Below are 15,198 nucleotides of genomic sequence, written 5' to 3'. Positions count from 1 at the left end.
ATCGCACGAACCAGAGTGATGGTTATCATAGAAACATGGAAAGCAGAAAACAGCACGACATCGAGCACATCTGATAAACGATGCGTTTTTACAAGAACAATTGTTTTTTAAATTATCTGTTGGGAAACACACCTGATTGACATTCTGAAAAATTGTTCCATCGTTCGTCAGGTTTGATGCATACCACGCGTATCGTATCATATCGGCAAAAATCGGAGAAGACAATTGGTGGTGGACGATGGATTGGATTTTTATACAATCGTCTCTGGAGTTGATGTCACGGTTTCGCTCGATTAAAAAAGCACAATTTTGAAAGCGCTTGATCAAATTTTTTACCTGCCGGTAAAAATACACGTCACACGGTTGGACGAGAGGAGTGCACTTTGGAGGAATGACTTTTATAGTGCACGTTGGTAACTTCTTATCGTCCTGGAACATCTCATCGTTTAATGCCGGGTTCGCTTGCCCACCCCAAGAGTCGATCAGAAGGAGAAATTCTTTCTTTTGTACGTATGGTTGCAAAGCATTATGCAAGAAGTCCATGAACAAACCCGTTGTTAGTTCACCGGATTTGGAGGATGTAATAACAACGTTGGTATACTTCTTGGCGTACTCGTCGACTGTCTTCTGTACTCTGGGTCCAAACGTACCTGTGGACTCTTGGAGGCATACGAAAACAAGTGGCAAGACTCGTCCAGACATCGTGATTGAATATTGTGCTGTATACGAATGCGTCACCTTGTTCATGTCGTGTCGAGTTACCAGGACAGCCTTTGTGTGTGTGTGTGTGTGTGTGTTTGTGTGTTTGTGTGTTTGTGTGTGTGTGTGTGTGTGTGTGTGTGTGTATACATTCGTATTACAAAACACAAATAATAAAAAAAAAGTTGGATGGAGCGAGATTCGATCCGGCGACCTTCGGATTACGAACCCGAGCGCTTACCGCTGCGCCACGACGTTGTAGGAAATTATTAATCGTAGAAAGTATTTCACCGCAACGGTTTCTTTTAACTGTCTATTTTCTCGACAACGGCTGAGAAGTGCGTCTTGGTGCTTTGCCACATTACACCTCTGGCCATGAGCTGTTATTATGCGCGGTATGAATCGAATCTGAATTTCACAATTGGCGGCCTCCCCTTGTAAGTAGAAATTCTGTCTATATCACTCTGCATCCTCCTACAGTCACTCAACGACGACACCTTCCAGTACACCACAGCGTCATCAGCAACCCGCCTTAAATTGCTACTTACCGTGTCCTTTACATCATTTATGTATACAGAAAATAAGAGCGGTCCTATCACACTTGTCGGGAGCACACCTGACGATACACTTGTCTCTGATGAGCACTCGCCGTCGACGGGTTCTATTACTTAATGTGGTGTCACCGCCAGACACCACACTTGCTAGGTGGTAGCCTTTAAATCGGCCGCGGTCCGGTAGTATACGTCGGACCCGCGTGTCGCCACTATCAGTGATTGCAGACCGAGCGCCGCCACACGGCAGGTCTAGAGAGACTTCCTAGCACTCGCCTCAGTTGTACAGCCGACTTCGCTAGCGATGGTTCACTGACAAATTACGCTCTCATTTTCCGAGACGATAGTTAGCATAGCCTTCAGCTACGTCATTTGCTACGACCTAGCAAGGCGCCATTATCATTTGCTATTTATCTTGTGATGCATGTGCCGTCAGACCGATGTTCACCAATTATGGATTAAAGTTAAGTACTCCAGAAGCTACGTACCTTTTTTGCTAGTCTCTATTTCTTTAACTGTTCCAGACCTCACGCCAGCCTGCGTGAGCTTAAACGCGTGCCTTTCGGCTACCTCATAGTGGCTTGGCTGTCTTGCCAAGTCACAACACTTACAAGTTTCCGAGCCAGTCACATACCTGGAAACCCATTCCGTATGCTCGTACCTTCGTTAGCAGTCCGCAGCGGGGCACCGAATCAAAAGTTTTCTGGAAATCTAGGAATATGGAATCAGCCTGTTGACCTTCATACGCGGTTTGCAGTATATAATGTGGTAAAAGGGCAAGCTGTGTTTCGCAGCACCAGCAAAGCTTTCTGAAACCGTGCTGATTTTTGGACAGAAGCTCTTCCGTCTCAGGGTAATTTATTACATTTCAACTGCGAATATATTCAAGAATTCTGCAGGAAACCGATGTTAAGAATATTGATCTGTAATTTTGCGGGTCTGTTCTTTTACCCTTCTTATATACATAAGTAAGATGTCCATTTTTCCAGTCGCTTGGGACTTAACGCTGAGCGAGAAGCTTCGTGATGAAATGAATGTAATGATCGTATGATTCTCGATAAATGCAAGCTAAGTAAGGATTGTAAATGCGAATAATAGTGCCGGCCGGAGTGGCCGAGCGGTTCTAGGCGCTGCAGTCCGGAACCGCGCGACCACTACGGTCGCAGGTTCGAATCCTGCCTCGGGCATGGATGTGTGTGATGTCCTTAGGTTAGTTAGGTTTAAGTAGTTGTAAGTTCTAGGGGACTGATGACCTCAGCAGTTAAGTCCCATAGTGCTCAGAGCCATTTTTTTTGCGAATAATATATTGGGAACTGTCGTAAGTTCTGAAAACGAGAGACCTCTTGTAGGTCACTACAGTAAATTACATACACCATTGTACCTTCCGAAATGTGAATGCTACTTGCTCGTGTTCACAATCTTCTACGACAATGACCGGGCATCAAGAAAATGCTGCATTCGTCGGTGAAGAAAACTCGACGTCACTGATTCAAGTTACATTCCAGATGTTATATGGCGCTCCTCCTTCACGCACCGAAGTACTATTGTTCAGTATCGACGGCTAGAGGCCAAACCGATTATATGGGCCAACGCATCCCTCCCAGTTTCCTACCAAAAGGTATCGCGCACTTCTTTTGCCTTTTCCTCTGGGTACTTACAAGATGTAATTTGTAGGCATCTGTCATCAGTTGGTGTTCTTGACCGCAGGAGATCAACACGAGTTATATCTTTAATGGTCTGTGCCTCACATTAGCGTTCTAGTTTGAAAGACGTCGCTTTGTGTACGGCCGCTCGGCAGTCCAGCTACCAATGCTGACGACAGTCTTGCCGTAAAGTGACTATGAACGCACGCTGTGAGCTTTAAATCACTCTTCGATACAAATTGAACTGTGTACATGACGAGCCACAGCGCGCTACCAAACAGTACTGAGAATCAAGGCTTACTTTTATCTGCATTACTCACGTGGCAGCAGGGAGCGAATTCTTGTGGCTAAAAAGTATTGACAAATAGGTTCCCGATAAGAAAATAAATAAAAAAAGTATGCAAGTCAGCAGGATTGTGCAAAATTTTTTAATTCACGTTGTTTTTAGTGCGGCACTGCCATCCGATCTGTATACAATCAGCGACGTTTCTTAAAACCGTCATGAGAGGGGAAATAACTGTCAATTAATTTCGTAGTGAGGACGTCGTCTGACAAATGAAGAACATGCGATAATCTTTATCCACGCAGTCAATGACCTGGTTCCCACCTCCGAAGGCGGAGCCGCTAACTCGCGCCAGTGCAGTGGCGTTCCATCTGAGTAAGGAGCAGACTTTATTTATTCTACCTGGATCTTCTCAATAGTATATGCAATTTTCGGTGGTGTCCTACAACAGATCTTTTGTTTTCGGGATTTACGCAATTCTAGAACACGTACAGCCGCCCCACATTTGTTGAAGCCTGCTTTATTATTCTGTCCGGAGTGTTAAATTTTAATGTAAGTAATACCTCAGGAAACACAGAGCGACATGAGATCTCTCAGGTGGGTATTATATACAATCTACGTTAAATTTTACCAGACATTCATCGCTTTAATTCATGAATTTATTTCATAACGGTTCTTATGATAAGATCACTTTCTTCATCTTCGAAGTACCGTTATTTTCTTTGCTCTGTGTGTGTGTGTGTGTGTGTGGTATTTTTTTATATCTTTTAGTACGCTGTAGTAATGGTAGCGTTACGGTAAATTTCATGATACGATATTATTGCCCTGTAATGCAATTACGTAATCAACATCAACTTTCGTACGAATGGCACTTCCATCCTTTTCAGTTTTAGGAGCCAAGCGATTTACGCATTCCGTTGACTTATTGTGGACTGCAGCACAAATGGTGCAGTTATCAATCTTCACATGTCATAGCTGACGTGAGAGAGGTATTTTCTTTCTTCAGAGAAGGGCATAGCAAATAGTAGCGTGTCCCAGTTAAACCGGCCGCGGTTCTAGGCGCTTCAGTCCGGAACTACGTTGCTGCTACGGTCGCAGGTTCGAATCCTACCTCAGGCATGGCTGTGTGTGATGTCCTGCTGTCTCTAACCACGAGCGCGTACGGACGTGTCTCGCGCGCGCTCCCGCAACTACGGTGTTTTTGTCGGTTCTATTGGGAACAATCACGCCAGTGAACGAAAAAACAGTGATCAGTGATGGATAATAGTGAAGTGAAGCAGTCCTACAAAATTTTCTCGTGTTTCGACTAGAGAAATAGTGCAATTAGTGACTTGGCGGGCACATTTACGGCATGTCGGACCTCATCAAAGGTATTTCACTACAACTAACATCCACAAACACTACTAATACGATTAGGAACGCTTGACATTACTAACATTACTAACCGTAGTGCTGTGAAAGTGTTAAAAACAATATGAAAGGAAAATTACCATGTGACGAATCATCAAAGTAACGTATGGTAGGATTTTTCTCCGTAATTAGACGGTAAATATCCACCAAACTCACGAAAACATGTTATAACAGTGAAGGGTAGTTTCCAAAAGTGTCCCGAATCAAAAAAACTGATAATAACGGATTCAGACTAAAAACGAAGACTAACATATGGTAGCAGATCTCGCAGAAAAGACTAGCTTAATATGAAGAAAATAGTGTGAACAATACCCATACAGTGAAGGGAAACGAGCACAATTCTGAATTATAGACATATTATAGGTAAGTCATAAACTGTCGAAAGTGAGGAAAATTGATTACGAGTAACGTAAAGCGATACGCCGAGCGACGGAACGCCAAGTCCCGAGAGTAGGTCGCAGTGCGCCAGCTGACACGCACTACGCGTGAGTTTCGCAAGTAGGCCAAATTGCGCTGGCCACAGCGAACCGGTGTTGCTAAGCACGACTCGTGTTTCCGCGCCCAACCGCGGGATTCAGCAGCTTACGCGAGCTCACAGTCCCCACCTGGTCCCGCGAACCATGTGGCCGGCTGACGTGCGGAGCTGACCGCGGCGCTCAGTACCGATCGGACATCGCCGTCGAAGCCACCCAGCCCACATTCGGCCTCGCTCTGTGACGTATCGCTTTTGGGACTTAACGTGTCACAATGTGGTGCCGCACACGCAATATACACCAAATAAAGGTCTCTCTTTAAGAACAATAACACAGATCCGCAATCCTGGATCGAGCACGCCAACTAAGTGGTGCTAACACCACACCCAAGTCCACGAAAGGGACGCTTAGTAGAGCGCAGAGCAGCACCAGTTGCAAAGTATCGCCTATAGGCATGGCGTCTGGTGCCCACGAATAAGCCGTCATGTCATCGAGCCAGAAGATCGCTGCAATTGACGAGCTATTAAATGACATTGGGGCGGAATTAAAGGCCAAACACGTATCGAGTAGTGTACTGAATACAATAAGGAATAAAATATTCCCTTTGGCTTTCCAACTCACGTCAGCAGAAGCAAAGGTCGAGCTGCTGCAAGAGCAGAACAAAGATCTACTGCGCGAACTTCAGCACTCAGCTGACCCAGTTAAGGACCTTAGAATTGAGTCTCTCACAGAACAGGTCAACAAACTCGAGGAAGACAATACAAAACTCGCTGAAGTAAACCAAGAGCTCAGGGACCAAATTAGGGATCTGACAGGAAAGGTTACTGAACAGGCACAGCAACAGGCCAAGACACTAACATACGCTGCGGCACTCTCCACCGCACCCAAAGAACATAAACGCATTGAGGTGGCAAAAGCCAAGCAGGCAATCACTCTCTTCATAAAGTCTACCAACAACCAAGACACCAAAACAATAAAACAAACGTTGACAAAAAACATCAACCCAAGACGAGACAACCGACACGTTAAGTCAATAAGAAACACGAAGACAGCTGTGATTGTCGAAGCAGCAACGCAGGAGGACTGTAGGAAAATAATAGAAAAGACGAAAGATATTGAGAATATCGCGTGTGAGGGGCCCAGAAAGCGGCAACCTTTGGTGATAGTCTATCGAGTGACAGACACTATCTCGGATAGAGAATTTCTTGAGTGTCTATACGGCCAAAATCTCAGTGACGATTTCACAAAAGACGAATTCGACAAAGACGTGAAAATCAGATTCCGCACAGGGCCCAAAGGAAAGGGATACAACCATCAAGTGTTGGAAGTCACACCCAGAATTTATTGGTACCTCACCAAAAAAGGAAGGGTGTACATAGACTTCCAATCCCTATCTGTCAAAGACTTTACGTCAGTGAGCCAGTGTTACAACTGTTGTGACCTTGGCCATACAACCAAAGCCTGCGCAGACACAGGTACGACCTGTTCAAGGTGTGGTAAAAAGGGCCACAAACGCGCGGACTGTCGAGCATCAGAGCCCATCGATTGCATTCCGTGCAGGAACAGAAACCGAATTTGCAATAAGAGCAGGGGTGGCGTCTGCCAGACCTACAAACAGCTGCCTGATAGACTAATTGACAGTACTGACTATGGCAACTGAACATCCCCCTGAGTCAACCAACATGCTCCATAAATCAACCCCTGAAAAAACAAGATCATGCAAGTCACCATCCACCAGGCACAGAAACCATCTACGTGCAATACTCTGGCGTAAGAGGCAAAAACTATTACCTGACGACTACCTCAACAATGGTCACATTCCAGGCTTGATACACAATACAAACCTGGAGGACAGCCATCATGCAATCACTGAATACATAGACGACCTAACACTCACAGGACAAATGTCACCAGAAGCCGCCAAACTAATCAAAAGACAAATAATGTACTGGATGACATTCCAGACGACCCTTATGAACAGGATAGACGAACTCGAAGACGAACTACTGAGAATAGACATGATAACCCCAAATCCTGATACCGACAGACCAGAAAACCATACCACACATGACCAACCAAAGCAACTGCACAAAACAGCGTTGCTAACGACTCAAGATCACCCATCCACTCCAGCACAACGACGCACATACGACACTACACAATGCGAAGGACGCGTCAAACCAATCAAATTCATACAAGGTGAGACCTTGAACCCAACGGAGCTAAACACAACCGCAACGCAAGCCAGCACAACTGGAGCCGAAACGGAAAACATGGACAAATCACACACCTCAGACTGTAATCAAATCAAACGCAAAATAACTCTCTCTGACTCATTGACAGAGGAAGAAGACGACGTCTATTATTGCCCTTACGCCAGAGATTGTAGTGTTCATAACAGTGATATTCTAAACCGTAATACCGACCTTGAACAGGCCACAGCGCCGGCAGACACCACGAATGCCACACAAAAAGCCGCAGCAACAACCGCAACAAAAGTATGCGGAGGGTCTGGCAATAGAGGCGACAGTGCGCATAAGATACCAAAAGCTGTTATGTCACAGATAGCGTAGACGAGCAGTCAAGTGGGAACCAAATCACGTCAAATCAATGTAGAATGGAGGCACAAACAACCAACACATCTGATACACATCAAGACTGCACAAACGAAACACACACAAAAAACAAACGAATCATCACAGCCTTTAGGAAACTAAAACCGCATAGAAAACCCAAACAGCCTAAGAGAGTCAAGAAAGTGAAAGCGTGTGACGACCAATCGCGGCAGTCGCAGGCTGCCTCAAAACCTAGTGATACGAAAGTGCATACCCCTGATGATACCAACACCTTCGCAGCCTCCCAACCAACAACCTCAGTGCCGACGCCCAAGTTAACCCCTACAACAACCAACGAGGAAACCAATCCAGCGCCCCCGCAGAGGTGCACAGCAACGCCACTACACCATCACACACGTCACGGCTGCAGAGACGCCAACACACGCCATCGACACCGATAGTTTTAGTTACGATAAGCTAGACATAAATGTAAAATTAAGTAGGCTAGAAAAAAAGAGACATCTTAGAGACGGCACAGCGGATGCTCATCCGCACCCCACACCCGTACGGCCAATCTGTTTGTTTCCGTACATCAGAGCAAACCGATAGACTGATTCTCAAAACGGAGAATATTCCAACAGATCCAGACAGCCTACTAGATCTGCTCATGCAGGTGTGCGCCCGCAGGGAGGAACCATTCGATATGGACAAACTTTACGAGGATCACGTAAGGGCTCATGGGAGACCATACTTCGATTACAGTCAAACTGGCAGCAAGTGCTACGCCACCGTTAAACACCCAAACTGCTAATAGCACAGCTTAATGCTATGCGGAGTATACTTGTAAATTCGGAGTTCCCACGGGTCCTACGTGAACTAAAAAGTGACATTCTGTTCATACAGGAGCCCTACACTAGACAAGGGCATATCCCCAACTTTCCTCCAAGTGCGGTGACAGTTGCGGAGGGGACAGGCTGCATGGCATCTGTCATAATCCTAAACAAAGAAATACATCCAGTCAAAATTACAGAACTCTGTTCCGAGCACCTAGTTACAGTCGAAGTCACATACAAGGGGGATACTTGGATCATCGCGTCGCTGTACGCCCAATTCTGTCATTGCATCAAACCATACGCAGACCTCATCAGAGATGTTGCGCAATACGCTGGCAACAAAAAACTTCTCATCTGTGCAGACATAAATGCCAGATCAAACCTGTGGCATTCAGACAGAACTGGCGACAGAGGTAGAATAATAAATGACATCATCCAAGAAAACAGACTACACGTACTCAACAAGGAAGGACATCAGCCGACTCACATCGGACACAACGGTCATTCATCAAACATAGACATCACACTCGTTAATAATGCCGCCATCAACAACGTACGAGACTGGACCGTACATGACCAGATCACTGCTAGCGACCACAACATCATCACACTCACCTTAAGTGGTACACCAAATGTCAACACAGAAACACTACCAAAACGACTATTATTTGACAAAACAGACTGGGACAGGGTCAGACAAAAAATACATGAGCACATACCGCAAGACATCACCGGCAGTGTTGATTACAGAGCACACATGCTGACAGATATCATCACACACACACAAAACACCTGCATACCCACACAAAGAATGACAAAACACCAAAATATTCCCTGGACTACACAATTAACACGACTCAAACAAGACTCAAAACGTAAACGTAAGCTTTACCAACGAGCAATTTTAGATAGAGAAAGACAATTACGACTACACGACTACCGGCTTGCCATGGACAAATATAAACTTGAGCTGAATAAGACCAGGAAAGACAATTGGAACAGCCATGTAGCAGCACAAACACAACTAAACATTTGGGGGGAACCATACAAAATCGTGACAGAGAAAATTAAGAGCCCACTGGTTCTGCGAACGCTGCGACAGGAGGATGGTGAGATGACTAAGGGCTGGAGACGCACAGCGGAGTTCCTGCTGAGCAAACTCCTGCCCGACGACATCGCAGACACAGACACACAACATGCAGCACTGAGACGCGTAGTAGACACAGTATACACCACACCAACCGTCACCTGTCCATTTGCGCAGGAAGAAGTGGCGACAGCGATCTCAGAACTCAAAAACAAAATGACGCCTGGACCGGATGGTATCCACTCTGAGGTACTGAAACAAATTGCAATGCAGATCACCCCGTTTCTCACAACGTTGTTAAACGATGCATTAAGGCTGGGCCGTGTGCCTGCAGTGTGGAAGACCTCGAAGGCGGTTATCATCAAAAAGGCTCCAGACAAAGACCCATCAGACCCCAAGTCATACAGACCAATTTTCCTTATCAATACACTCGGTAAATTACAAGAAAAACTACTCTGCAAAAGACTGCAAGCGCACCGAACACTACGGGGACTGACGCCACACCAATACGGCTTCAGGGAAGGGAAATCTATAGACGACGCAATTAACAGAGCACTCCAAATAGTACACGACACACCCTCCAAATACACACTTGCAATTATGATAGACATCTCAGGTGCCTTCGACAACCTCTGGTGGCCGGCCTTGTTCAAGAGGCTCAGACACCTGCAGGTACTGGAGTCCCTGTATAATAGTTTCATGGACTACTGCAGAGACAGAACGGTCGTTTGGCAAATGGACAACCAGAAAGAGATTAAACGAATTACAAAAGGCTGTCCACAAGGGTCGATCTGTGGCCCCATCTACTGGGACATAGTTATAGAACCGCTCCTACAGATACTAGAGGAGCACATCCTGACAGATGGAGTTGTCGCTTATGCTGATGATCTAAAAAAAATGGTTCAAATGGCTCTGAGCACTATGGGACTCAACTGCTGTGGTCATAAGTCCCCTAGAACTTAGAACTACTTAAACCTAACTAACCTAAGGACAGCACACAACACCCAGCCATCACGAGGCAGAGAAAATCCCTGACCCCGCCGGGAATCGAACCCGGGAACCCGGGCGTGGGAAGCGAGAACGCTACCGCACGACCACGAGATGCGGGCTGCTGATGATCTACTCGTCGTAGTTTCAGCAAACAACCGTGCCCAGCTAGAAGAAAGAGCCAATGGAACACGTAGGACAATAACCCAATGGTGCACAGATAATAAATTAAAGATAGCCGGAAACAAAACAACTTTCACATTGCTAAAGGGTATCCTGCGCAGGAACCCAATAGTCAAACTCGGGGACACAAACATAAAAAGACTAGCAGTCACACGCTATGTAGGAGTATACATTGATGAACGATTGAACTTCCACGAACACATGCGAATATGCACAAACAAAGCAGAAAAGATACTACACAAACTGGCTAGGCTAAATTCGGAACAATTCAGACTACCCTTGTCAGTGACACGAACATACCATTGCGCTCTCTTCGAGTCAGTACTATGCTTTGCTGTCAGTACGTGGGTCCACAGGTTAAATCTCTCAACCAACAGAACCATTGTACGTCGAGGCCAAAGAAGTGTTCTACTTCGACTAACAGGGGCATTCAACACAACATCAAATGACGTACTATGTGTCGTCATGGGAATCTTCCCCTTAGATATCACCATCAGGTACCGCGCAGCAATGTACTGGCTTAGGATGGGGAGAATAGACCAGGTTCGGCAGATCACTGGTGTACCGATTGAGACAACACGCCAACTCAGAGCATGGCGAGTGGATACCTGGCAGAGCGAGTGGGCCAACAGCGATAAGGGCCGCCGTGTATACAACTTCTTCCCCGACATCCGGGAAAGACTAAAACTAAAACATATTGATCCCAGCCGCGGTATGATACATTTCATCACAGGACATGGCCCTTATCCCACGCAGCTGTACCGCGTGAGTCTGCAGCAGACTAATAGATGCACATGCGGGGAAGAAGGTTCCCCTGAACATACTGTCTTCTTCTGCGGACAACGCACGAACATAAGACACACAGTACACATAAATTGCCTGAACACACAGAACGAACTATATGCCATAATACGCGACCCGGAAAGGTGGACTGAACTCAACAAACTAACGGACGAAATCTCGAAGATCCAACAAATAGAATATTTGCGCAACAGACCCTACCGAAGGCAAGTCGGTCCAAACAGACGTCACGATGCCCAGGGGGACACAGATATGATTAGCACCACGGGTGATGAAGAAGAAACAGATACAGACCAGGGCACCAACACAGATATTGAAGCGTCCAGCGCGGATGATCCATAGTGTCAACCAAGTCAAATTCAGAGAACAGAGTGGAACAACCGACAAGAGGTGCACAAGTCACACACAATCCTAAAAACAGATTCCACTTTATATGTAAATAGTTAACAGCATCTCCATGTCTAATAAGAGCTTAAAGCTGGGTACCTCTTCAAGGGACCTACGCCTTCCGTTAAGAGGCAGCGCACAGTCCGGATGGAAGGATCTTAATTGTGGTCCCTCTCTTTTGAGCCCAACCCGACGGATACCTATGGTAGATCGGGGAAAACCACCGTTCAGGCTGTGTTGCTGGCGGGGCCGGAAGGTGCTAACTGCCACACCACGTATCATTGTAAGTCTCATTGGCTCAGCGTGAACTGTTTGTACAACCAACCTGCACAGCCTATACCTCAACCTCCACTACACTAATAACTTCTGATCTGAAGCTTAAAGTTAGGACCTCTTCAAGGGACCTACGCCCCCTGGTAAGAGGCGGCGCACGTCCTGGATGGAAGGATCTTAATTGTGGTTCCTCTCTTTTGAGCCCAACCCGACGGATACCTATGGTAGATCGGGGAAAACCACCGTTCAGGTCGTGCTGTCGGCGGGGCCTAGAGGTGCTTGCGCCTGATGTACTATACTAGGAGTCTTGTAGGCTCAACACAAACCGTTAGCGTCATTACCTTATTACTTTTACCACAAGTACCCTTTCATTAGCAACTTTGAGCCAAGCACAAAATCAGTTACCTCTCTATTGTATATCGTAAACAGTTTAGCAGGCTGGACATGGAGGTCTTAGTCTTAGTTTCTAGCTCTAACGTACTCTAATCTCTTCTAGTTAAGTTAGTTTTTAGGATGGTAGATGTTCAAGGCCTGGTGAGCGACGGCCAGCGTCTTGAGGGTCATTCCAAGACCCGGGCCGCCGCCCACAACCAGGTGACGGGCAATATTATACCTATCCCTTCTCTATTCAGTTCTCTCCCTTCCTTCTTTCTAAATATTTAATTTTGTTTTGTGTAATCTTACTTGATTTTGTATTAGTTATAAGTTTTTCTAATGCTGCACAAAAAAAAAAGATATCAAATGGATCCAAACAAATAGAGCCCGCCTCCACGTGGCGGGACACGGGCAACGGTGTGAGTGGGGACGGGAGCCGGGGTGGTGTTACTTTGTCACTCCGGACCCCGGACCCAGTCACAGCGGCTAAGTGGCAACATACGACCCACCATAAGAAATTAGACGGTGGGTCATAAAATATAAGCAGCTAGTGAAAAAAAAGTGTCCTTGGGTTAGTTAGGTTTAAGTACTTCTAAGTCTAGGGGACTGATGACTTCAGATGTTAAGTCCCATAGTGCTTAGAGCCATTTGAACCATTTGTCCCAGTTAGCTCAGCCAAGCATCCGAGACTCAGCAGACGTGGCACCTAGCGGACACGAAGTGTCTTCATCTGGAGATGACCATGTACTTAGAGCTGCGAAGTTCAGGCTGTTCACTTACTTATTTATCAGAAAGTATTTTCCAACCGTAGTGTCGCCCACGTTGTTGACATCTGTGACATCAGACACTGAGGTATCAGGTCTCGCTCGCTTAACGTAAAAGCCGTGTTCTTTAAAGTTGCTGAACTATGTAAATATCGTACCATTAGCTTGCGAGTCTTCACCGTAACACGGATCATTTCTTTCAGCCCAAACACACGGCCGTGCCTCTCCCTATGTATGTTATGAATCTAATATTTTCAAATAAGCAAAGCACAGACATGTAGCTGTGAAGGAATCTGTAGTGGGAAATGGGTCTGTGTTTCTTTATCTCGTAGAAATACCGTAAATATCTATACCTATAAGGTGTACCTACAGTTACACTTATGTACCTAAAGCATATTCCATTCCGAAGGTAAACAGATACTCGGTGATCTGAAGTATACTGATTAACTGCATAAGGTCTGAAACCCAGCTCGCTCTGTTCGTCCACGAGACTCAGACAGGAGTAAATACCTGTGCCCACATTGATACCGTGTTCCTTGACTTACAGCTGTCCCGCACTGCCGCCTACTGAACAAAATACGAGCGTTCGGAACATCAGACCGGCTGTGTGCCTGAACTGAATTCTCAAGCAAACAGAAAAGAATGGAGAGGTCTTCAGATGTTAAAGTGACTTCGGGTGTATCTCAAAGAAATTCTATAAGACTATTACTTTCACATTATATATAAATGACGTAGTGGATAACGTGGACGTTCCGTGAGGCTTTTCGCGGATATATACTGAGAAGCCGCAGCGGTAGAAAACTGCAGCGAAATGCGGGAAGAGCTGCAGAGGATCCACGCTTTGTGCAGAGAGTGGCTGTTGATCCTCAACATTTGACGTACTGTGCATAAATAGAAAGCCCCATTATTGTATGACTCCACGATATCAGGATAATAACTAGATGCAATCACATTCACAAAATATCTAGGAGTAAGCTTTCGAAGCGATCTAAAGTGGGACGAACACATAAAATTAATCGCGGTGAGGAAGATGCCAGACTGACATTCATTGGAAGAATTCTTTCGATTAATACTTGAATACTGCTCGTCAGTCTGGGATCAGTACGAGGCAGAATTGATAAAATTATCCTAAGAAGAGCACTATGTTAATTACTGGTTCACATAGTAAGAAAGGAAGCCCCCCGAAGCAGCTCGGTCAGCACCAGTGGCAGTTCCGAGAGCCTACGTTGCTAGAAGAGTCAGCAAACTATTGCTTCTTCCTATGCATATCTCGTGAAAACGCCAGGACGATAAAATTAAATTCTAGACACACGGAGGCTTACCAATAATCGTTATTCGCGAAACTTTCGTTACTGGTACAGGAAAATGGGGATGTGACATTTGTACACGAATTACTCTCGTCTACATCTACATCTAGATCTATATGGTTACTCTGCAATTCACACTTAAGTGCCAGGCAGAGGATTCATCGAACCATTTTCGTACTACTTCTCTACCACTCCAATCCAGAATAGCGCGTGGGAAAAAGGAACACCTATATCTTTCCGTTCGAGCTCTGATTTCTCTTATTTTATTATGATGACCATTTCTCCATACGTAGGTGGGTGTCAAATATTTTCGCCTTCGGAAGAGAAAGTTGGTGATTGAAATTTCGTAAATAGATCTCGCCGCAAAGGAAACCGCCTTTGTTTCAGTGACTGCCACCCCAACTCGCATATCTGTGACACTCTCACCCCTATTGCGCGATAACAGGAAACGAGCTGCCCTTCTTTGCACTTTCTCGATGTCCTCCGTCAGTTCTACCTGGTAAGGATCCCATACTGCGCAGCAATATTACAGCAGAGGACGGACAAGTGTAATGTAGGCTGTCTCTTCAGTGGGTTTGTCGCATCTT

The 15,198-nt window shown here is 45.7% G+C and overlaps 1 protein-coding gene across 1 annotated transcript in view; it reads left to right on the top strand.

Annotated features, from left to right (window-relative positions):
• Nucleotides 1–4,404: 4,404 nt before the first annotated feature.
• Nucleotides 4,405–15,198, top strand: part of LOC126236929 (uncharacterized) — a 405,481-nt gene continuing 394,687 nt past the window's right edge. The window contains exon 1 of the mRNA XM_049946607.1: nt 4,405–4,546. The gene's annotated coding sequence lies outside the window, so the exon portion shown is untranslated. The remainder of the gene's footprint in view (nt 4,547–15,198) is intronic.

The sequence above is a fragment of the Schistocerca nitens genome, chromosome 2 (genome assembly GCF_023898315.1).
Source record: "Schistocerca nitens isolate TAMUIC-IGC-003100 chromosome 2, iqSchNite1.1, whole genome shotgun sequence".
Taxonomy (NCBI): Eukaryota; Metazoa; Arthropoda; class Insecta; order Orthoptera; family Acrididae; genus Schistocerca; species Schistocerca nitens.
This window is presented reverse-complemented; position numbering and strand designations above follow the sequence as displayed.